We start from the raw sequence: 25,304 nt of genomic DNA on the forward strand, positions 1-25,304 counted from the left end.
TCTGTTGTTGGTTAATGTTTGCCTGCACCAACTGTTTCAGCAGCTCCTCCATATTGCTGGTTTCTTGGCTCTTCAGCAGCACAGGAGCTTATAGCCAGGACATTAACAAGAGACAATGCCCATAGAACGGTTTATCTGCAGTCACAGTCCAATAGCCACTAATGCCCGCATTCGAGACACCATTTGTGAGACAGGGAATATAGCTCAGCTGGGATCTTTGCTTTGGTCCAAGCGAGTGGCTATGGATTCACAGATGACAGCGGCAGACTGGCAGGTTCCAAACAGATACGGCCACTGCCGTGTTTATTGTGTACACTTACCTCTCAGTGTTACACATGCAAAAACAGGAAAATAAACGTCTAAGGCCGTCTGGCCACTAACTAAGAACAGAATGCTAACTACAAAATAAACCTATGTAACAAACAAAACAGTATTCTCTCACTGTGTCTGTTCCTCACCACAGCAAACAGAGGTATTGAGTCCCAGCAGCCATGAGCCTGTCCTGCTATCCTCAGCAGTCTCTCTGTTCTGAAATGCCTCCTGATTATTTCAGCTGATCCAATGAGGAATCAAAATCCTGGATTGAATGTGGAGAAGGGAGCAACCAGTCCCACTGCCATTCCTACTGATTGCTCCAGGAAAAACTGAGCCCAAAATTACACTAAAATAAACAGGCTTCAGTGACCAACTTATTGCTGAGCCAGATATAACTTTCCCAGCTTTTCCCAGCCCATTTGCATGGGCTGACCGATACAACAATGAAATGAACCGAGGGGAAACATACCTGTTCTCTAGTACTTCTCCCCTCGGCATCTCACAATATATATATATATTTGGTGAAAAAAAGTAAAATAAAAATATAAAAACAAAAATTGCTTGTATTAAAATATTCCAAAATCCATTCTGTCTTTATTTGTTCCTGGATAAAGCTACATGATTGGTTGTTTTTTGTTTGGCATAATTTCATTTTCATTCTATTATATTTTGTTATTGTATTTTCTTAAGCTGGGTTTGCACACTGCAACATCGCAAACGACATCGCTGTAACGTCACCGGTTTTGTGACGTTACAGCGACTTCCCCAGCGACATTGCAGTGTGTGAAACCTATCAGCGACCTGGCCCCTGCTGTGAAGTTGTGATCGCTACAAATCGTTCAGGACCATTCCTAGGTCCTTTGTTTCCCGCTGTGCAGCATGCATCGCTACAAAGTTTCAGTGTGTGAAGACTTTGCAGCGACTCCGCGGCTCTGTCTGTGTAGCGTCCTGATTAGCGGTCACCGGTGAAGGATTCACCGGTGACCGCTAATCCCCCGAGTGACTGAAGTGTCCCCCCCTCTCTCATACTCACCGATCCCCGATCCCCAGCGCTGCACGGCGTTCACTCTGCTCCAGCGGCTTTTCCTTTTTTGAAAAAGCCGGCCGCTCATTAAACAATCTCGTATTCCCTGCTTTTCCCCGCCCACCGGCAAATGTGATTGGTTGCAGTGAGACACGCCCACACGCTGATTGACAGCTGTGTCACTGCACCCAATCACAGCAGCCAGTGGGCGTGTCTATACTGTGCAGTAAAATAAATAATTAAAAAATCCGGCATGCGGTTCCCCCTATTTTAATACCAGCCAGATAAAGCCATACGGCTGCAGGCTGGTATTCTCAGGATGGGGAGCCCCACGTTATGGGGAGCCCCCCAGCCTAACAATATCAGCCAACAGCTGCCCAGAATTGCCACATACATTATATGCGACAGTTCTGGGACACTTCCCGATTTGCCCTGGTGCGTTGGCAAATCGGGGTAATAAGGAGTTATTGGCAGCCCATAGCTGCCAATAAGTCCTAGATTAATCATGTCAGGCGTCTCCCCGAGATTCCTTCCATGATTAATCTGTAAATTACAGTTAAAAAACACACACACACGAAAAATCCTTTATTAGAAATAAAAAACACAAACACATTCCCTCATTACCAATTTATTACCCACAACAAAGCCTTCCTTGTCCGGCGTAATCCACGGTCCTCCGACGTCGCATCCAGCTCTGCTGCATGCAGGTGACAGGAGCTGCAGAATACACAGCCGCTCCGGTCACCTGCACGCAGCTAATGAAGAGAGCCGTGTGATCGGCTGAGCTGTCACTGAGGTTACCTGGATCCAGCGGTGGATGCAGCGGTGGCCGCGGGTAACCTCAGTGACAGCTCAGCTGATCGCGCTACTCACCTCATTAGCTGCGTGGAGCTGACCGGAGCGGCGGTGAGTAGCGCGATCAGCTGAGCTGTCACTGAGGTTACCCGCGGCCACCGCTGGATCCAGGTAACCTCAGTGACAGCTCAGCCGATCACACGGCTCTCTTCATTAGCTGCGTGCAGGTGACCAGAGCGGCTGTGTATTCTGCTGCTCCTGTCACCTGCATGCAGCAGAGCTGGATGCGACGTTGGAGGACCGTGGAGTACGCCGGACAAGGAGGGCTTTGTTGTGGGTAATAAATTGGTGATGAGGGAATGTGTTTGTGTTTTTAATTTCTAATAAAGGATTTTTCGGGTGTGTGTTTTTTTACTGTCACTTACAGATTAATCATGGAAGGAATCTCGGGGAGACGCCTGACATGATTAATCTAGGACTTATTGGCAGCTATTGGCTGTCAATAACTCCTTATTACCCCGATTTGCCAACGCACCAGGGCAAATCGGGAAGAGCCGGGTACAGTCCCAGAACTGTCGCATCTAATGTATGCGGCAATTCTGGGCGGCTGCTGACTGATATTGTTAGGCTGGGGGGCTCCCCATAACGTGGGGCTCCCCATCCTGAGAATACCAGCCTGCAGCCGTATGGCTTTATCTGGCTGGTATTAAAATAGGGGGAACCGCACGCCGGATTTTTTAATTATTTATTTATTTATTTTACTGCACAGTATAGACACGCCCACCGGCTGCTGTGATTGGGTGCAGTGACACAGCTGTCACTCAGCGTGTGGGCGTGTCTCACTGCAACCAATCACATTTGCCGGTGGGCGGGGAAAGCAGGGAATACGAGATTGTTTAATGAGCGGCCGGCTTTTTCAAAAAAGGAAAAGCCGCCATAGCAGTGTGAACGCCGTGCAGCGCCGGTGATCGGGGATCGGTGAGTATGAGAGAGGGGGGGAAATCACCAGCAAATGAGGTGAGTAACGCGATCAGCTGAACTGTCACTGAGGTTACCCGCGGCCACCGCTGGATCCACCGCTGGATCCAGGTAACCTCAGTGACAGCTCAGCCGATCACACGGCTCTCTTCATTAGCTGCGTGCAGGTGACAGGAACGGCTGTGTCTTCTGCTGCTCCTGTCACCTGCATGCAGCAGAGCTGGATGCGACGTTGGAGGACCGTGGATTACGCCGGACAAGGAGGGCTTTGTTGTGGGTAATAAATTGGTAATGAGGGAATGTGTTTGTGTTTTTTATTTCTAATAAAGGATTTTTCGGGTGTGTGTTTTTTAACTGTAATTTACAGATTAATCATGGAAGGTATCTCGGGGTGACGCCTGACATGATTAATCTTGGACTTATTGGCAGCTATGGGTTGCCAATAACTCCTTATTACCCCGATTTGCCAACGCACCAGGGCAAATCGGGAAGAGCCGGGTACAGTCCCAGATCTGTCGCATCTAATGAATGCGGCAATTCTTGGCGTCTGCTGGCTGATATTGTTAGGCTGGGGGGCTCCCCATAACGTGGGGCTCCCCATCCTGAGAATACCAGCCTGCAGCCGTATGGCTTTATCTGGCTGGTATTAAAATAGGGGGGGACCGCACGCCGGATTTTTAAATTATTTATTTATTTACACGGCACACAGAGCCGCGCGGCATTAAATGAAGTCGGGTGAAGTTCACCTGCTGTCCCCAACGACCAGCTAGTCGCTCTGCAGGTCCGGATCGCTGTTAGGTTGTTGGCCAGGTCTGCCTGTTTGACCGCTCACCAGAGACTTTGTAGCGATCCCGGCTAGGTTGAGATCGCAGGTTGGATCGCTAGAAAGTCTCAGTGTGTAAACCCAGCTTTAGGGTTGAGAAACCAAATGAGGGACGCTTATATAAAAGCAAATGTAACCCAATTGGATTACATCTACTATCACAGGAGTGACTTTCACCTGGTATCTCACTCCACACCAGTTCAGCTTCATCTATTGGATTTATTTAATGCATTTTTAGGAGTTGTGCCCAAACATATATAACTCCGTCAGGTGAGCAATTTCCCTGTTTTATATTTTAACCTCTCTCTTTTAGTGTGTGCTCACATTAGTGTATAGCTATTACATAGCTCTGTCAAGTGCTATTTTTGGATAGCACTCCCGCCAATGTTATACTATGGGGCAGTTCCAGTCAGCGCTTTTCTTCTCATGCCAAATTGGGATGGGAAAAAAAATCACTGCATGCTGTAATTGGAAGCATATATCACATGGCGCGCACCCATTTATGTCTTTGGGTGCGAGGCAATTGTCTGACTGAACAAGTATGTCATCTGACTGCAGTCCGATGCACGCTGACTCAGACAATAAAGAATATGGAGAAATTAAGTTTTCCTTCTTCCCCTCACATGCGACATAATTTGATCCAGTGAAATGACATTAGACTCACACTTGGATTAGAGTTTGAGCCGAGTGTCATTTGTATAATCCCTCTGATTCTCTTGAATGAAAGAACACACACTGGTGTGTGCGTAGCCTTAAAGAGTAACTTGTATAAATTTGTATTTCATAAATTAATTGTACACATGACAATAAGAAACTCTAATATATCTTATCAGACAAATTTGCTTTTCTCTAATAAAATTGATCAGTCATTATCAAAATTCTCAATTCCAAAGCTGGTGTCACACTAAACGACAGCGACAACGACGTCGCTGTTACGTCACCATTTTCGGTGACGTAACAGCGACCTTGTAAGTCGCTGTTATGATCGCTGCTTAGCTGTCAAACACAGCAGAAGCAGCGATCATAAGGTCGCTGTGCTACATGTTCAGAGAGCAGGGAGCCGCGCTTAGCGCTGGCTCCTTGCTCTCCTGCAGCACACATCGGGTTAATTAACCCGATGTGTGCTGCAGCTACATGTCACAGTTCAGAGAGCAGGGAGCCGCGCTTAGCGCTGGCTCCTTGCTCTCCTGCAGCACACATCGGGTTAATTAACCCGATGTGTGCTGCAGCTACATGTCACAGTGCAGAGAGCAGGGAGCCGCGCGCACTGCTTAGCGCTGGCTCCTTGCTCTCCTTGCTACAGTATGCATCGGGTTAATTACCCGATGCATACTGCAGCCACATGTCACAGTGCAGGAGCCGGCGCTGGCAGCAAGAGCGGAGGCTGGTAACCAGCGTAAACATCGGGTAACCAGGGAAAGGTCTTCCCTTGGTTACCCGATGTTTACGCTGGTTACAGCTTACCGCAGCTGCCAGTGCCGGCTCCTGATCGCTTCATTTCGTCGCTCTCTCGCTGTCACACACAGCGATGTGTGTGTCACAGCGGGAGAGTGACGACCAAAAAATGAAGCTGGACATTCAGCAACGACCGGCGACCTCACAGCAGGGGCCAGGTCGTTGCTGGATGTCACACACAGCGACAGCGACGGGACGTCGCTGCAACGTCACAGAAAATGGTGACGTAGCAGCGACGTCGTTGTCGTCGTCGTTATGTGTGACACCAGCTTTAGGTAAAATCTGTATTTGAATTATTTTCAGTTACTGAGATAGGAGATGGCAGTTGTTACTGAACTGTTTCTATGTTTTCTCCACAGGAGATTCTATGTTTTCTCCACAGGAGACTGGAGCTGCCCATGCCAATGATTGGGGTTTGGGGAGCTTTGAGACTTTTGCTCTGTTTTCCCTTTGAGAACACTCACGTTTCCACAAGCATAACTTGACATAACTTGACATAACTTGACACAGTCAGCTGTGTCAAGCCTGTTATATCATGCCAGGAGCATGGTCTAAAGGTTTCTGTCAGTGTCTCACTAACTGGTATAATGTATTGCAATGCAATACCTATAGGGACTAAGTAAAAAAACTAAAAGAAAGAGTTTAAAAAATTTTAAAATATTTTTTTTAAAATCAGAAAATAAAGAATTAAAACAATGAAAATAATATTATACCTATAAATATGCTTACTTGTGTAAAAAGCAAAACAAAAAAAAAAAGTAAAAACATTTGGTATCGCCAATTTCAGAGCAATGCGAACTATAAAACTGCCCCATTAGCTAACCGCTTTAGAGACCAAAATAAGAAAAATAGCAAACAGTTTGTATTTTTATCATACAGTTGACAAAAAGTTGAACAAAACAAGATCAAAAAGTCAAATGTAAATAATAGTAGTATTGATGAAAACAACATCTTGTCCAACGAAAAAAAAAGCCACCAAACAGCTCCATCAGCAAAAAAATAAAACATTTTAATTCTAAGAATACAGCAATGCAAAAACAAGTTTTATTTTCCTATAAAAATAATGAAAAAAAAGGTAAAGATAAAAAAAGCAGTACAATTTTGGTATTGCTGTTATTGTACTGGTCCGTAGTATAAAGATGTTTTATCACTTTAATGACATGGTGAATGGTGTAAAAAGTAATTAAAAACAATTCTTCAATTGCTGTTACTTCTTTATTCTGCTTCACAAAAAGCAGAATAGAAAGCGATCAAAAAATATTATATGGCCAAAACTGGTACCAATAAAAACTACAACTCATTTTGCAAAAAAACAAGCACTCACATGACTCTGTCCGGAGAAAAATAAAAAAAAATATAGTCTTCAAAATCAGCTGATGAAAAAAACCTTTATATTATTTAAAAAATAATTTTTTAGTGTGTTAGTAGCCATACCTAAAAAAAACCTCTAGAAATCTGGTATCCCTGTAATTGCACTGACCTGAGTAATAAAGTCGCCTTATCACTTTTACTGCATGGAGAATGGTAGAGATGAGAGAACCTTTCAAGTTTGATTCGCTGAGCCTTACTGAACAAATGCTACATTTGTTGAACTGTTCGCGAAACCAAACTCTGTACCTTAAGACAGAGAAAACACCTTTATGGAGGTTGAAAAGCTTCTAAAACAGCAAAAATAGGTGTAGGGCTGGTGCTTCCATACCCCTGTCAGTACAGACAAGACACAACTTAAAGACGCATCTTGGAGTATTCAGATTTAAAAAACATTTTAGGCAGACAGCAGAATAGTAGCATCAATTCCCCTCTCCAAGCATACTGCTGCCTCAAGGTTCGCACTGTTATCACACATGACTTTCCCTGCTATTAATGTATATTATTTTCAGCAATGCCTGATTGTATTGAGCTCTGGCTGAGCTTTATGGTGGTGGGGGGTATTCTCTTTGCACTGCTGGAATGCTGTTTACATTAAAGGAGAGGTTAAGTGCACTGGTGGAGGCCCTAGAAGAGGTGCAGGAAGCAGAAGCAGTGGAGGAAGCTGTAGATACAGAGGTTTCTCCCACAAGCCTTGGAGATTTCAAGACTTGGGAAGAAGCCTCATTCTTGCCTGTCCTTGCAGCCACCAGAGTAACCCAGTGCCCAGTCAACAAGATGTAAATCCCCTGGTCATGCTTGCTCACCCAGGTGTCAGTTGTGAAATGCACCCTGGGAGAAATAGGGTTTTCAAGGAAAAGGTAATTTTGTCTGCAACATGATGGTGTAGTGCAAGTGTGACGTCCTGGACTAGCCAGTTAGCGCCTCGCACAACACCTGTCCCCTAAAAAGGAGTCATCAGCCAACCATTAAACCCTAGTCACCTCCCTCGGTGCTTGATGGACACCCCAGGGGGCGGAGCTAGGTGGTTGGTCACGCCCACCGTGGAGTTCAGAGAGCCTGAGGCAGGAAAAAGAAAACAGTTTAGTTTAGTCAGAGATCAGTTTAGGAGGTGAAGTAAAGTGGAAGCAGGCCTGTGTGACAGGTCTGCAACAATCTGACAGGTGCCAGGGTTGGAGCCCGAGCACCTTTGGCTAGGAGGCAGACGGTGGCCTCAGCCTGCAGGAGCTGAGAAGACGGCTCGGTGGAACTGTGGTGGACCGGGACAGGGTAGTGGCCCACCGGTACCAACCCGGGGAACCGACTCAGAAACCGGAGTACAATGGGGGTACTCAGACCTTGAAACGAGGTCCAGAAGTGACTGGACTGAGTTAATTAACTGATTGCGGTCTGGACTATAGGTCCTTTCCCACCCAAAGTCCCGACTGAAGACAACAGCCCAATGAGGGGAATAGAAATCCACCGCACAGGCAGAGAGATCCCACGGGCCAGCGTCTGCGGGCAAAAGGGCTCTCCCGACATCCACAAAGCCAGGGAGCGGACTTCCGACGCTGAAGCACAGGTAGCCCACATACACACAACACAATGCAGGAGAAAGGCAGAGACCACCAACCGGGTGGGGGACCAGACACAGCCGGGTGCAGGCACCGACCACCATTAACTTGGTTTACCAGACACTTGTGTGTGTTTCTAATCGTGAGTACACCAGTGCCCTCCGGCCACCCATCTCCCTGCACCGCCAAACAACCCCCAACGGGTCCCGGGGCCACCATCCCTGCCCACGGAGGGGTTAACAACTTGCTGCATAACATCTTCCCCGGGTGCCCCGTAACTGCAGCAGTGGTGTCCACCTTCACCACATCCCGTGGGTGGCGTCACGAACTTAAAACACGGCTACGTCCCCCCAAAATGCCAGCCCCCTTTCAGATTGGAGTGACCACAGGGCCCCCGGGTCTGGAGACGCTTGAGCCACCCACCAGCGAGCCCGGATCCGAGCGGCTCGGTTTCAGCCGAGCCCAGGGCAGTACACAGGTACAGCTTTATTAGAGAAGTACCGTATTTTTCGGACTATAAGACGCACCGGACTATAAGACACACCCTAGTTTTAAAGGAGGAAAACAGGAAAATAAAATTTTAAGCAAAAAATCTGGTCATGACACACTATTATGGGGCGAGGATCTGCTGCTGACACTGTTATGGGGGTAATGTTCCCAAACTCTCTACTAAGGTGTGCCATCCTGGTAATGATCCTCCTGCCTTGTATATAATCCTGCTCATATACCCCCATCCTGTTCATATACCCCCATCCTGCTCATAATATACCCCCATCCTTCTTATATACCCCCATCCTGCTCATAATATACCCCCATCCTGCTCATAATATACCCCATCCTGCTCATAATATACTCCCATCCTGCTCATAATATACCCCCATCCTGGTATATGGCCTGTATCCTGTGGCACAGAAAAAAGATAAACGTTTATACCCACCTTTCCTCACTCCCTGCAGCATCGATCATCTTCATTTCTGTCTCAGCAGCGCCGCTGACCTGTGTGTGGAGCCGTTCCCCTGCAGCTTCGCAATGTCTTCCTGTCTGTGCCAGTCAGCTGATCTGTGTGGACACTAGCGGCACACACAGTGATAACGTCATCGCTGTGCTCACCGCTCTCTACACAGATCAGCTGACCGGCACAGACAGGAAGATATCGCGAAGCTGCAGGGGAATGGTGATGGGTGAGTACACTGATTCACTGCACACCGCGCTTATAATGATGCACAGGGGGCAGTGAATACAGCCGCATATGATCACTCCAGGTTGTAGTTGCCAGGGGTGATCATGCGGACCGGCTGTTTACTATGTGCGCATACCCCGCCCATCATCCCGCCCACCTGTCAGCGCCGGCTTCAGCACTGAGAGATGATGGGCGGGAGGATGCATATTAAATGAGCGGGCCCACGTGTTCACGGCAGGCTGCTGCTACAGCCTGCTCATTCCCCCGATGACCATCAGACTATAAGACGCACCCCCCACTTTCCCCCAACATTTGGAGGAAAAAAAGTGCTTCTTATAGTCCGAAAAATACGGTAATGGTGACTGAGCAACTGCAACAATCATCAGGTTTTGGAAACCATCTGTATCCTCCAGGTGGATTGGCATAATTTCCATAGCCAATATGGTGAAGTTCAAGCTCTTTGCTTTGGCATGTGTAGGATGAAGTTATCTTTTATGTGATCAAACCTGTGGGACTGAGAGCTGGCTGCTGTGCTGAGAGAGGATGGAGTAAGGAGTACACAATTAACCGGTGTTCTGTGAGGGAGGTGTAGGCAGAGATGCAATGCTGGATTGAGAAATGTGTGGTGTGCTTGGTGTCTCACATGGGTCAAAAACACCAGGTATGATCACTTCCATAATAGCTATTGTGCCCTCACTCAGCCCGACTGTAGTGGCTAAACAAGTGGAGTTTCTGCAGTCAGAGACCTGTATGAGAATAGTTTTGATGGGGATGCAGTAGGAGGAACAAGCATCAGACGCGGGTGATTTGGCGGGTAGGCTCAGTAGTCTGCATTTTAGCACAGTAAAATTCCCACAGTAAGGTATGTTGGTTCTGCATGTGCTGGTTCACGCATGTAATAATCAAATTATTTGAATTTTGGCCTTCACTGAGTATTGTTTTTCAAGTTGGCAGATAACAAAAGTTGGGTCATCTTTAGTAGCCTCAAAAAAGGCATAGGCTAAGCAACCCTTCCTGTGAACTGCAGACCCGCAACCACTGCTGAACAAAGCCAGAACTGTGCCTAAGGATGCAGTGCTTCTCATGGTTGCATCATTACGTGTTTGTGCCAGAATCGCCACTTTAACATCCTCATCCTCCTCCTCCTCATTTTCTAAGCTAGTCAGCTGCGTGCCTCTGGGTTCACACCAAGTGGGTCTACAACTTCATTGTCAAGCTCTATGTTGTCCAATTAGTCTTCCTCCTAAACTGACATCACAGGACAGTATGCATGCGCCTCAGGTATCTGAGTCTCATCATCATCACCTCCACCCCCTAGGGTTTGTCAGTTGACAAGGGTTGGCATCCAGCTTGGACCCTACTTCGTCCAGGCCAGGATCCAACTCACAAAGATTTATGGCATCGGTGAAAATGCTTTCCTCCTCGAGTCTGGGAATATTTGAAGTAGACCTGATGCCCATGGGATAGAATGTGTGAACAGCTCTGCAGAATCGACCATGTGTGGTTCCCCACATTCAGTTTTCCGGTTGGAGATTTCTGATGTGGGCGTACTCAAGTATATTTGGGGTATAAACTGTGTGTAATGTTGAGGTGCAGGAAAAGTGGGAGAGGCCACTTGATGCAGTGTTTGCTGTCTACTCTAGTAAATGCTGTTTATCAGCCTCATCTCAAAGTTGAAGTGATGTGCAGTGGAGATGGCTGTCCATTAATAGAAAATGTTCTCATTTCTCTTGGGATAGGATGAGCCGGTGTTTGCTCACTAGAGCTTTGACTAACAGACCTTCCCACACATACCCCTCAAACACCAGGCTTATTCATCCTTCCACCACAACCTCGGTGTGATTTACCACTCATAGATAATATACCCATTCCCTTTCAAACAGATATTTCACAACTCTACGCCCACACCTGTCAGATACCTGTTTTTTTTTAACAATACCGACTTCTTCCTGTACCACTGCTTGAAGACATCTTTCAGAAACTGGCAGTAGGTCTGGGAGTTGAACTTAACTCCATCCTCAACCCGAAAAGGTCCCACAAGTTTATCTTTGATGATACCAGCCCATATCAGTACCCCACCTCCACCTTGCTGGTGTCTGAGTCGAAGTGGAGCTCTTTGCCCATTACTGATCCAGCCTCTGGCCCATCCATCTGGCTCATTAAGAGTCACTCTCATTTCATCAGTCCATAAAACCTTTGAAAAATCAGTCTTAAGATATTTCTTGGCCCAGTCTTCACGTTTTATCTTATGTTTCTTGTTCAAAGGTGGTTGTTTTTCAGCCTTCCTTACCTTGGCCATGTCCCTGAGTATGGCACACCTTGTGCTTTTTCATACTCCAGTAACGCTGCAGCTCTGAATTATGGCCAAACTGGTGGCAAATGGCATCTTGGCCGCTTCACGCTTGATTGTCCTCAATTCATGGGCAGTTATTTTGCACTTTTTTTGCCCAACACGCTTCTTGCGACAATGAAAAGTGTCAAAACCTTTTTAGCTAGTTCACTAGCAAATTATAGAAGTAACTACTAACTAACAATACCTAGAAATGTCTTTCACAAGATAATTTCGAACAGGCAATGATACTTTGCTGGCAACTTTTTAGCAGGCACCTACAAGTAGCAATCCCTATTTCTGTCATGAAATGCCGATTTGCAGCACACACCTTTCCCTAAACTGCACATCCCAATTTACACTATCACTCGCCTATGTATCTCAAGTACCTATCATTAAACCCCTAGCTAAGCTAACATTCTAGCAGTACTGGTGGCAGCAAATTCCCTAATTTTCAACATTAACAAAATGGCGCCAAGGCCGCATGTTCGCATTTTTAATGCAGGCTAACATGTGTCTTAGGGAGCTAATCACATAAACCCATATGTCTAAACCTTGTGGATGTTTGCTGCACCATGATTGTGAGCAGGAACATCTGTAAATAAAGTTTAAAAATAATGGCTTCTCCCAAGTCCTCACCCCCTCCACTGATTAAAAACATCCCCCCATTCATCATACAGCACCACAATCCTATTCAAAAGCATAACATGTCATTATAAAAACATTTTTGGAAAATGCGGTCAGTGATTGAAAAAACACGAACTTTTGGGGAAAGTGTTCGGTTAGCTGAACAGGCTAAGGCTCATTCCGAGTTTGAAATTGACAAACCTTTATCGAACAGGTTCGCTCAACCCAAATGCACAACGTAGTAAATAGGTATAAAGCCAAATCTTCAACTGCTGTTGATTTGTTTATTTTACGTAAGAACGATCGCAGTAAGACCTAGCACACATTTATCCTGCACTCAACACAGAGCATTTACACTTGTGCTGCTGCCACTGCTGCTATACAGTTAGCTTAGCTAGAGGTTTAATCATAGGTAGGGGATATAGTTAGGACATAGGGCGGGAAGTGAAGTGTAGGGAACATTGTGTGCCACAAACCATCATTTCATCATGTAGATATACCTAATTGTGTGCTCCAGAAAAAACTTGCTATTTCGCTGTGCTGCCCCAGGATCGCCGGTCTTGTTTGGGGACACCACAGTGCAGGGAATCTTCTGGCCACTGGTAGGTCAGGTTAACTTCTATGGTGATCGTGATGCCACTCTCGGTAATTGCGGTTAGGGGGTGACCGCCACTGCAGTTTGGGGGATGCTTGGGGCTGATGTTAGATGCAGTAAGTTGTTGTGGCCTCCCAAGAGTGAGGCTGGCCCCAGGGCCCAGTGTGTGTAGTACCACAGGTCGCAGAAGAACTTACACACAAACAGCAATGTCTTTCAGGGTTTTTACTCACTTTCAGATGGTAGCTGTGAGTCAACCCTGGAGATGCTATGGTGAACCAGAAGAAACCAGGTATCCCTTTGGCTGATGTAGGGGTGACTGCTGACTCGCCTTCCTAGCTCTTCTTGTTTTGAGGTGACCCCGACTTGAAGTCTTTGCTGGGATCACCCAGGGAAGTTGCATATGCCGTTCTCCTCTTTCTGGCCCGTTTGTGGGCAACATGGAGCAAGTAATTCTGGCTGCTTGCTTTCTGTCACTTATGGGCCCCCTCGTTGCTGGTGTAGCTGCGGGCTCTGTGTAGGTTTGGTGAAGGGCATGCAGTGCCCTCACCAGCAGGTTTAGCAGGCCTAGTAAATGGGTTCCTCCTCTGGGAACCTGTTTTCCCATGCAGACCTGGTCCACCGGCAGTCCCCTTACTCAGCCACCTCTCGGCAAACTGGCCCTAGATGGTTTTCAGGCGGCACTGTGAGGTAGCCGTTCTCCCCCGCCAGCAGCCACTACAGGTGCAGTGTAGACCTAGCTTCTCTGCGCTCCACTTCCTTACTCTCTCAGCTCCACTAGCCGACTGTCTCACTACTACCTCCCCTCTGTGCCTGCCTCTGCACAACTCCTCGTCTCCAGTCCCACACCCACCACTAGCTGGGAGGCGAGGGCCACGCCCCCTTCCTGGGTCTGCCCAGGGCTCCCCTCTAAGCTGTGTGTGTTCCTGGTTACTTCGTGTCTGTGTGTCCACACCATAGTCAGCCTCTGGGATTACCTGTGTTGTACTGACCCAGCATGGGTGCAGTACTCAGTGGGGCCTGACCAGGTCAGGGGCGCCACATCTGCATCTAAATAGGGCCACATCTCTATTACATTTGTGTTCCAGCTAGAAATTGTTATTTTTGCATCAAAATAAGGCCACATCTGTGTCTCAGCTCCAAATTTCTATTTCTGCATCAAAATAGGGCCACATGTGTGTTGCAGTTACAAATGGCTATTTATGCATCTTTTTATATCCACATCTGTGTTGAAGCTCCAAATTGTTGTTTCTGCATCTACATAGGCCCAAAACTTGGTTCCAGCTCCAAATTGCGATTTGTGCATCTAAATAGGGCTACATCTGTATTGGAGTTCCAAATTGCTATTTCTGCATCTAAATAGGGTCACGTCTGTGCTCTAGGTTAAAATTGTCATTTAACACCTTAAGGATGAAGCAAATTTTGTACTTAATGACCAGACCATTTTTTGCAGTTCTGACCAGTGTCACTTTCACAGGTTAAAACTCTAGAACACTTCAACAGATCCCGGTGATTTTGACATAGTTTTTGCTTTTATTTGTGATAAAATCGGAAATCTTACGAAAATTTTGAAAATTTTGCAATTTTCAAAATTTAATTTTTATTCCCTTAAACCATATTAGAGTAGTTAATAAACAACATTTTCCACATGTCTACTTTACATCAGCATATTTTTTTGAAACAACAGTGTTGGGGGTTAGGAAGTTAGAAGAGCTGAAAATTCAACAGCAATTTTCCATTTTTTTCAACAAAATTTACAAAATCATTTTTTTAGGGACCACATCACATTTGAAGTGACTTTGAGCAGCCTAGGGAAAAGGAAATACCAAAACATGACACCAATCTGAAAACTACACCCCTCAAGGTATTCAAAACTACACCCAAGAAGCTTATTAACCCTTCAGGTGCTTCACAGGAACTAAAGCAGTGTGGAATGAAAAAAAAAAAATGATCATTTTACCGAAAAATGTTGTTCAAGCCCCAATTTATTCACTTTTAGAAGCAATAACACAACAATTTGGACCTCAAAATGTGTTACCCAGTTTCTTATGAGTGCACTCATAACCCACATGTGGTCAGAAACCTCTGTTTGGACAAATGGGAGGGCCTGGAATAGAAGGAGCAATATTTGAATTTTGGAACACAAATTTGGCTGAAATAGACTGCAGGCACCATTTTGCATTTGCCGGGCCTCTAAGGTACCTAAACAACATTAATGGATGGATGCATGGATGGATGGATGGATGGATGGATAGATAGATACATGTCAAACACATATATAATCTCCCACCCCCTACATATTCTGAGCTGGCACCCTTTAGTGACTTTCATGTGGCACTAAATGTTGCTCAGCCTTGTATTTAGCCAAAAAAATAAATAATTAAAAAATTATATGGGTCCTCCTATTTTTGACAGTCAGCTAAAGTAAAGCAGATGGCTGCAGCCTGCAAACCGCAGCTGGCAGCTTTAACTTGTCTGGTAATCCAAAATGGAGGGCACCCCACAGTTTTTTTTGTTTTTTTTTTAAATGTGGTGTTCTCCCCGAATTGGATTACCAGCCAAAGTAAAGCAGACAGCTGTGGTCTGGTACTCTACAGTTGGGAAGGGCCACAGTTTTTGGCCCTTTTCAGCCTAAAAATAGCAGGTTCTAGCTGCCCCAGAAGTGGCGCATTTATTAGATGCGCCAATCCTGGTGCTTCACCTCGGCTCATCTCGTTGCCTTAATGCGATGGCAAACAGAGTAATATATGGGGTTGATACCAGCTGTAATGTCACCTGGCATTAAGTCCAGCGGTTAGTAATGTTGCGGCATCTATCAGATACCTGACGTATAGGAAAGTTTTTTAATTGTTATGAAAACAGTCATATGCCTAAAAATAATATAAATTCATATATAGATAAATATTTGCAAGCCATACAAAACATGCTGGTTACAAGATAATAGTAAAGTGTCACGTACACATAATTTAATTATACCAACATATATAAGATATGGGGCTTAAAAGCATACTGAAAACATAATAATAAAGTGTCAGGTGCACATAACTTAGTCAGATTATACCATGTAAAAAATAGGGTTCAATGTGTATCAAATATCCCCTCTTAAAAAAATAAAGTGTCAAGTTCATATAATAACACTACAAATTTTAGGTAAAGTTTAGGAGCATGCTGCTTAAAAAAATAAAAATAAAGAGCTGAGTGCACAAAGTTTAATCAGACCAATACAAGTAAAAAAATAATTATTTGATGTGTACCAAATATCTTCTCTCATAGAGTTAATATAAGTATATAAATTAGTCTATGGCATCCAAAGTTAAATTGTATCAAAATGTATCATAGGCAAAACAACACCTATATACTACCCTCTTTCATAATGGCTAGACAGACAATAAATATGCCTAAATCATATATGGCATAGTAAATAAGGGTATAGTTACCAATGTAAATACAGCCACTGCAAAAAATCCCCCTTAGTACTTTTAACACATTTCTTACGCCGCATCTCTCTACTATCCTTGCCTGTTCCTGCCCCCTAAATCTGCCTTGACACCTACTGTCTCACTCTGTCTACTCTATAATTCTCTTTTTTGCACACCTACCCTCCGACTGAAGAGTGTTTCTATAGAAGAGTGGGTCAAAATCACACCTAAGCATTGCATTCAACTAGTTTTCCCATATAAGGGCTCATGCGCACGTTGCCTCCTGGCCAGTGCAGAAATAAATGCACCCTCTGGCAGACGTGACGTCGCAGCCTGATTTGCAGTCACACGTGAAGGACTCACCTGTGATCGCAAATCTCCTGAGTGACTGCAGTGAGCCGCGCGATCAGCTGCGCTTTCACTCAGGTTACTCACGGCCACAGCTGCAGTCCTCCACCTGAGAGCGGTGGCCACGAGTAACCTCAGTGACAGCACAGCTGATCGAGCAACTCACTTTAGTTGCTGCATGGAGCTCACGGTAGCGGCGGTGTTCTACTGCCAGTCCTGTCAGCTTCCAATGTAGCAGAGCTGAAAGCATCGTGGGAACTTGCGTGGAGTACGTCGGACCTGGAGGTGTTTTTGAGGGGTTAATAAAGTGGCAAAAGAGGGTGTTTTTTTGTCTTTCATTACAAATAAAGGATTTTTTGGATGTGTGTGTTTATTTTCTTTAACTTACAGGTTAATCATGGAAGGTATCTTGGGGAGACGCCTGCCATGATTAACCTAGGATTTAGTGGCACCTATGGGCTGCTGCCATTAACTCCTTATTACCCCGTTTGCCACCGCACCAGGGCAATTCGGGATAAGCCGGGTAGAGTCCTGGGACTGTCGCATCTAATGGATACAGGAAATCCGGGCGGCTGCTGCCTGATATTGTTAGGCTGTGGGGCTCCCCATAACGTGGAGCTCCCCATCCTGAGAATACCAGCCTTCAGTCGTGTGGCTTTACCCTGGCTGGTATCCAAATTGGGGGGGACCCCACGTCGTTTTTTTTTTTTAGTTATTATTTTTTTTTTTTTTACTGCTCGATATAGACACACCCACTGGCGGCTGTGATTGGTTGCAGTGATACAGCTGTCACTCAGCGTAAGAGCGTGTCTGACTGCAACCAATCATAGGCGTCGGTGGGCGGGGGAAGCAGGGAATACGAGATGGATTAATGTGCGGCCGGCATTTTCAAAAGAGGAGAAGCAGCAAAAGTGTGAACACCATAAAGCGCAGCATTGGTAATCGTAAATCGGGAAGTATGAGAGAGGGGGTGTGAGGGAGAGACCGACATGGACAGAGAGAGAAAGAGACCGAAAGACCTGCATTTATTATGTTAAAGAAACATGCGGATCGCAACAAAAATGCAGTGCAAACCCCTGCTTAGCATTTTGGTAGCGTTTTTCTACAACTCATTGATTTCAATGGGTGTAGAACGCTGCCAAAACGCTCAAAAGAAGTGACATGCTGTTTTTCTAAACACAGAGATTTTGTCAAATTGTTGACAATCAAAACGCTGCGTTTAAAAAAGCATTGTGTGCACAGATTTTACATGATTCTCATTGACTTTGCTGGGGAACCAGAACGCATGCACTTTGACAATGTGACGCTGCTGCTCAAATTGCTGCAGAAACGCAAAAAAAATGCAACGTGCGCATGAGCCCTAAGAGACATCTTGAAACTGTCATGACCAAAAAAGGCTTTTGTACAAACTATTAATTACATTTAAGTACACATGTTCTATACTATTTCCCAGTGTAATTTCTCATTATTAAGCCACTAAATGTAAGGACATCCATTGTTTGACTCCTTTCCCTGTGCGGATTGGTGGAAGGGTTGTTACTAACATCTGATGGTAAATTTATGTTAATAGCACCTTTAGAAATATATTTACTTTGATGACATTTTCAATACTTATTTCTGGAGCTTTTATATATATATATATATATATATATATATACATATATATATATATATATATATATATATATATATATATATATATATATATATATATATACAAAGCAGATGGCTTAGGTCAGTAGAAGCGACAGTTTGATCCAAACACAGTTTGTGATTCTTGGATATAAAAACTAATTAATGAAAGTACAAAGAGAAAAACATCTCAAATATTTTGATTCTGATAAAATCTGAGCTATTGTCAGAAGATCTAGTTTCATAATGTTTCATGATGACAATTATCATTGCTTCTAAGGAAATGAATCATCACCATTTGAGAGCAAACTGCACTGTATTAGAACTATTTTCTCCTCAATGACAGTTTAAAGAAAATATGGCACAGAGATATTTTCCGTCTTATTATAGGAAAAGGTCAGCAGCCAAAAAGATACATGGGATTATCCAAATATATTACCTATGCAGAATAAAATGATTCACAGAAAGCGAGCACCTCAGATTTATGATGCAGTGCCATTTTTTCTTGCTGTTCATTTTAATAGACTTTACCAAATAATTGCTCTTTCAAAATAGCCCTGAGCAACAAAACAACTTTGTCCTTTAAAAAGCCAATGGAATCCCTAAGTACCTGCCTTGAAACTGAAGTACAAGCTACAAGATATTTAACCTAAGGGTTGAGAACATCCATTAGCAGAACCTGTGGAGAGAGAAAATCACTTTGCCACATTTATTCATGGTTTCCATTCAAGTTTATTTTCATAAAGACCCATACGAGTCTAAAAATAGTTATGGTAACGACAGCTTGTTATCTTTTTAAGAAAGTAAATTAGTTTGAGAATGCTGGACCTATGTAGCTATGTACAGTATATTTTTATACATTAACTCATGAAAAAAAAATTAATTTCTGAGTAGTTACTATTTTTTACATTTTCACAAGAACACTTGCTTGCTTCAAATGTCTCATGTTTTCATCAATAGAAGTACATCTAAATGTACATGAACCAACAATGATAACTGTACTATACAATTCTCACATAATATCATAACAATGTGCTCAAATGCCATAAACAGATTTCTTAGTGCACCAATGGAAGGATAACTTTCAACAGATTTGCCACTTTGAAGAAGTGTATAGATAGGAAACCAACATGTCACATAAATATACTGCTCAAAAATATACAATAAAACATAGACTATGGATAAAACATGCTCAATTTTGAGAGCATTAGAATTTGAATCTTTGTACCTAAAGTCCCCCTCTGGCAGTCATGGATGTTGTCTTACCAGTAGAAATGAGCAGATAAATAAAAGGGGAATTTAATTTTACACAAATTTGCCAAAAATTTGCAATGGCTATTGTGGCGCCCCTGAGTGTCAGGTGCCACAGGGTACTACATCCAACCCCTGATTACTGGAAGACCAGTGGTGGTAAACACCACAACACACACACAAACTACACCCTTTTCCCCAGACTGGGTAACAGGCTAGAGATGGACCTGATGGGTGGTCACTTATTGGCTGGGATGCATCCAATCCACTAGTTAGAAACCTGGGAGGAGGAGGGGCTAGAAGAAAACCGTAAATTATATACATAAGGGGTAATAGTTATGAAAACCGTAGAAAAAACCCTTAAAACATACTTTTATTAATCATGGTTAAAATAGGAATCCCCACACATAACAAACAATAAGATAAAAAGACATAAAGTGCTATAGTGCAGATCGGGGTTTGGTCAGACATCCTCAAGTATCCCTGCCTTGCCGCGGAGGTCGGCACCCTAAATAAACGAGAAAGGCGCCCCCACTCACCGATGGCTTGCCCTCCTGTCCCTGTACTAGTCTAAGGGGCAGCTAGACTGGGAATACAGGAGTGCAGGGTTAACCAATAGTTACTGCACTATACTTACAATCCTATTATGTCTATGCTGCCAAAGGGTGAAAAAGTCTCAATTGGCAAACCAAATTTGATAAAAACACAATTTATACACCCAACCTCCTGAATGGCAATATAGGATGTATCGGTATGCTGCAAAACAGGCTATATAAGCCAGCAAAAAAGTGCACCAGTGCTGTGCAAAACGTGGAATCTAAAAGTGCTGTGCATATGGACCAATATACTAGATATTTGTAAACAGAACACTCTAAATAAGATCAATAATCAAACATTAAATTCAGGTTATAACTGAAGACTATCACAATGAGTAGTCAAAAACACTGTTGAACTCACAACACAAGGTAGTAGCAGATTAGATAGATGTCCCAATTCCTATTCTGCATGAATCACAGTGAGCGGTCTTAAGGAGGTACTGCAACATAGTATAACAATGCAGATAGCCATATCAGTGTCCTAACACAGCGCCAAATATTGCAACATACTCAGAGCCAGTCCCAGGGGAGGGCGTTGTGCAACAAAATGTAAAGATAGATAAATTTAAATATAACTTAGCTTAACGCAGATTCAGGCAGGATCGCTGATACTTCAGGCCAGTCAAATTGCTGGTAGCCAGGAAACCAACAGATCGGCATAAAAACACTTGTCCATCCAGGATCGCTAATGCTCCAGGCCAGTCAAATCACTGGTCATGGGAAACAGGCACAATGGCCACTTGTCCAAAGAAAAACAGGCCCAGTGGCCGCTTGCTTGGCGATTTTGTCAGAACGATAGAAAGTGAAAAGACAGACAGTCAGACATTGACATGCTGACAGGAAATTGTAAAGTGGCTACTGAGTAAAAGGGAGTACAGTCACTGGAAGAGTACGTACCAGTACTCACAGGACTGAGCACCAGTGGGGCACAGGGCCCTAGTTCAGGAAGATGCCCAGGCTCACCTGATAAACACCTGCCCGGTGGGGGGGACCATCAAGGATCTTACCGACGTTAGTGTCCGGGGCACAGCAGCAAAGAGGGAACCTGGGAACAGGGACAGAGGTCCAACCCAAGAGAGATTCAAGCTGCCTGCCGTACGAGCCACACGGAGACAACAGGAAGGGGACTCCAAAAACTCTCCAAGCCATGGGAACCCACCAACTATTACAGGGTGCATTGAAATAAAGCTCACCAGTTTACTACACTGGCACTGGAACAAAGGGAATACTGGATTGGTAAAGACCAGCACAAACCGGGTAGCAGCAACTCCAAATTAGTGAGTAAAACACAAGTTAAACCTCAGCCCCTGTGTTGCCTGAATTCTTTCCACACAACTGCACCAATATACTACAACCACAATTATCCTCCCCTGGGGCCTAGCTCTACATGCCGAGAGCCATTAAATCTAAGCTGCCCAATACCACTAGCCACAGCAGTGAGAGACTTTGCAGCGACGGCTTTCCCCATATAGCTGCATACCGCAAATGACGTCACAAAAAACATTTTTATTTTTATTCTTCCCTTGTACAAACCCTGATTTTAAGCAACCTCCAAGGTCATGGAACCGGGCAACGGCCACACAGTGAACTTTCCTCATAATATACAGCCCGGGACCGAGTACCCCAAAGCCCTGAGGTGTGTCAGCATCACACGGCATCATCACCAAGTGAAAGGCGCTAAAATGCTCACATTTCACATTTTTAGTGGAAGCTGAGAGCAAAAATAAGTGGAGACCCCTTTCAGTCTTCTGCTAATTATAAATGCCTGAGCCAAGGTACAAGTAAAACATAAAAAAAGAGGTGACAGATCATGCAATATATCTAGATTTGAAAAATGCATGGATTCCTCATTCAACACAAATGCATCGATTTAGGCTATGTGCGCACACTGCGTTTTTTTGACGCTGCGTTTTTGTGCGTTTTTGGCCGCTAAAACCGCACAAAAACGCACCCGCGTCAAAAAAACGCGTTTTGCTGCGATTTGGTGCGTTTTTTTGCTGCGTTTTGCTGCGTTTTTGCTCACTGCGTCTTTATGCGTTTTTTATCAGTGAACAAAAAAAAAAAGGTCTGATGTCATTTCCTTCTTCAATGTGTTCTTCATTCTCCACTAGTGTATGCAGAAGAGCAGACAGCTGCAGAACTACAAGGCTCAGCATACTCCATCCAATAGTGTATGCAGGAGAGCAGACAGCAGCTGCAGAACTACAAGGCTCAGCATGCTCCATCCAGGACTGTATGCTTGAGGGAGAGTCAGGGGGAGCAGACCTACAAGGCTCAGCATCCTCCATCCAATAGTGTAGGCAGGAGAGCAGACAGCAGCTGTCGAACTACAAGGCTCAGCATCCTCCTTCCAGGACTGTATGCAGGATTTCTTTGCCCCCCCAAACAAAAAAAATGACGTGGGCTTCGCCATATTTTTGTATGCTAGCCGGGTACAGCAGGCAGGTACGGGCTGCCCCCAACCCCCAGCTGCCTATTTGTACCCGGCTGGGAACCAAAAATATAGGGAAGCCCTTTTTTTTAAATTATTTCATGAATTTCATGAAATAATTTTAAAAAAAAATGACGTGAGCTTCGCCCAATTTTTGAGTCCAGCCGGGTACAACTAGGCAGCTGGGGATTGGAATCCACAGTGCAGGGTGCCCATGCTTTCTGGGCACCCCCGCTGTGAATTGCAGTCCCGCAGCCACCCCAGAAAATGGCGCTTTCATAGAAGCGCCATCTTCTGGCGCTGTATCCAACTCTTCCAGCTGCCCTGATGTCGGGTGGCTCGCTGGGTAATAATGGGGTTAGGGCTAGCTGTATAGCTGGCCCTAAGCCCGAAATTCATGGTGTCACGCCAATATTAGACATGGCCACCATGAATTTCTAGTAAAGATAAAAAAAAACACAACACACAGAAAAATATTTTTATTAGAAATAAAACACAACACAATTAGTGACTCCATCTTTATTGAAATAAAGAACCCCCCCCCTCCGCAGTAATCCTGGGTCAGGGTCCCGCGCCGTCAAATCCGGATCCAATATCATCTGATCGGTTTGCTGGAAGGCAAAGCGATCAGATGATGTGTCAGGATCAAGTGCCTGAATCCCATCACACATCAGCTGATTGTATAAAAGCTGATTATACAATCAGCTGATGCATCGGTGCAAAAAAAAATAAAAAAAATAATACTCACTTATGTGCTGATTACCGGCAGCTCCTGCAGCGATGGGGCGGGAGTCTGATCCCGTCCGATCGCTGCAGCAGCTGCCGGTAATCAGGGATGAAGTCTCCTGACGCATCCGCTGATACCGGCCGGGCGCCCGCGTCACCTCGATACTTACGATCACCTGATGCGTCAGGTGACTGCATCAGGTGATCCATCGCCAGGTCCTGCATCCATCGGAGGTTTCCCGGCCGTCTGCACACAGCCGGAGCCGGGGTGGCGATACCGTGAGAGGAGATGGGAGCGGGCATGGCACCGGGAGTCTGTAGACAGGTGAGTATAACTTTTTTTTTTTTTTTTCTACTGTTAACTTGTTTTCGCAGCCGCTTCCACCTCCTGCCTGTACATGGCGCCGCACGGCAGCATACATGCACAGGACGGGAGGTGGAAGCGGCGGTGACGGTACCGGGAGGATTCACGCTTCTGTATATACTGACAGAAGGAATCCTCTTTTTGTACACGTCACTTTACTACCCACCTCCTGCGTTCATAGCTGCGTTTTTGGTCTTCAAAAGTCACCAAAACGCAGCTATTTGCGTTTCTCATTGCGTCTTTCAACATCCCATTGAACTCAATGGATGAAAAGCGCAGTGAAAAACGCGGGGAATAATTGACATGCTGCGTTTTTGTGGCACCACAAAAACGCAGCTGAAAAAAAACAGATGTGTGCGGACAGCAAAAATTAAAACTCATAGACTTTGCTGGTGAAGCAAAGTCCTGCAGTTTTGAGGCCAAAAACGCACCCGAAAAACGCGCAAAAACACCGCGAAAAATGCACTGTGCGCACATAGCCTTATTGCGACTAAGAAAAAATTTACAAAAATGAACAAGAAGCTCCTAGTTTAATATTCTGATCGAAGCTTTAGACAAGCAAAAAAAACAGCAGTGCTCCTTTAAGTTAAGAGGTCATGCCTGCTCACAATGATTATCTGCTCACCATTCATGTTACATGTTTTTAATTTTCATAATTGATGTTTGGCCTGAGGAAAAAGGCAATTCAATTTGAAATGCATAGCCTAACAAAGGTTTTGTTCAAAATACCTTCCTTTGGAAATATATATCCGGAAGTGCCCATACACTTTCAGGTTTTTTTGATTGCCGAGTTCTAACTTTCTGATGATGCCCATTGCTTTGTCATTGCAAAATTCTCAATGTGTTGCTGACCTTAAAGTTGCGGCATCAAATGCCAAGCACACCAGCTAGGCGAGTGACGTGGGACCTACAGCAGTGTTTCCTAACTGAAGTCGTCAAAAACTACCAGCAGTGCATGTTTTCAGGATTTCTTTAGCATTGCACAGGTGCTGGAATGCTCACCTCTGCAGGTGATTCAATTATCATCTATACATCTGTAATTGTACTTACTTGTTTTTCCGCTTGTTAGCGTTCTACTTTCTTGTGCCCCTAATCCTCATTTTATGACACCCCTACCTCCGATGATGAGAATGGGAACTCAAATAGTCATACCCTTATCAAATGGTTAGTGCACATGTAATAAACGTTTAGCGCCCAACATTTGTAACATTGTAAAACTGGGCACTAGATGTGAGGCATCTTTGAAGTTGGGATGCAAAGCTAATTTTTGGAGCAGCTTACAATAGTGCTTTTTGCAATTATGATAAAATGATTCAATTGTTCACTGCTAATAAGCATTCTGTACTCATTCACGGTTTGGTTTGAGAAATAGATGTAATTACAGACCAAGTATTTAATACCCAAAGGCGCATATCCATTTTCTCATAAGCATGTTGTGCTTAGGTCTGTTGAGGAAGGCCATTGGATCAAATACTTAATTAACCTAGAGACATAG

Source organism: Anomaloglossus baeobatrachus, chromosome 1 (genome assembly GCF_048569485.1).
Source record: "Anomaloglossus baeobatrachus isolate aAnoBae1 chromosome 1, aAnoBae1.hap1, whole genome shotgun sequence".
In the NCBI taxonomy this organism is placed as follows: Eukaryota; Metazoa; Chordata; class Amphibia; order Anura; family Aromobatidae; genus Anomaloglossus; species Anomaloglossus baeobatrachus.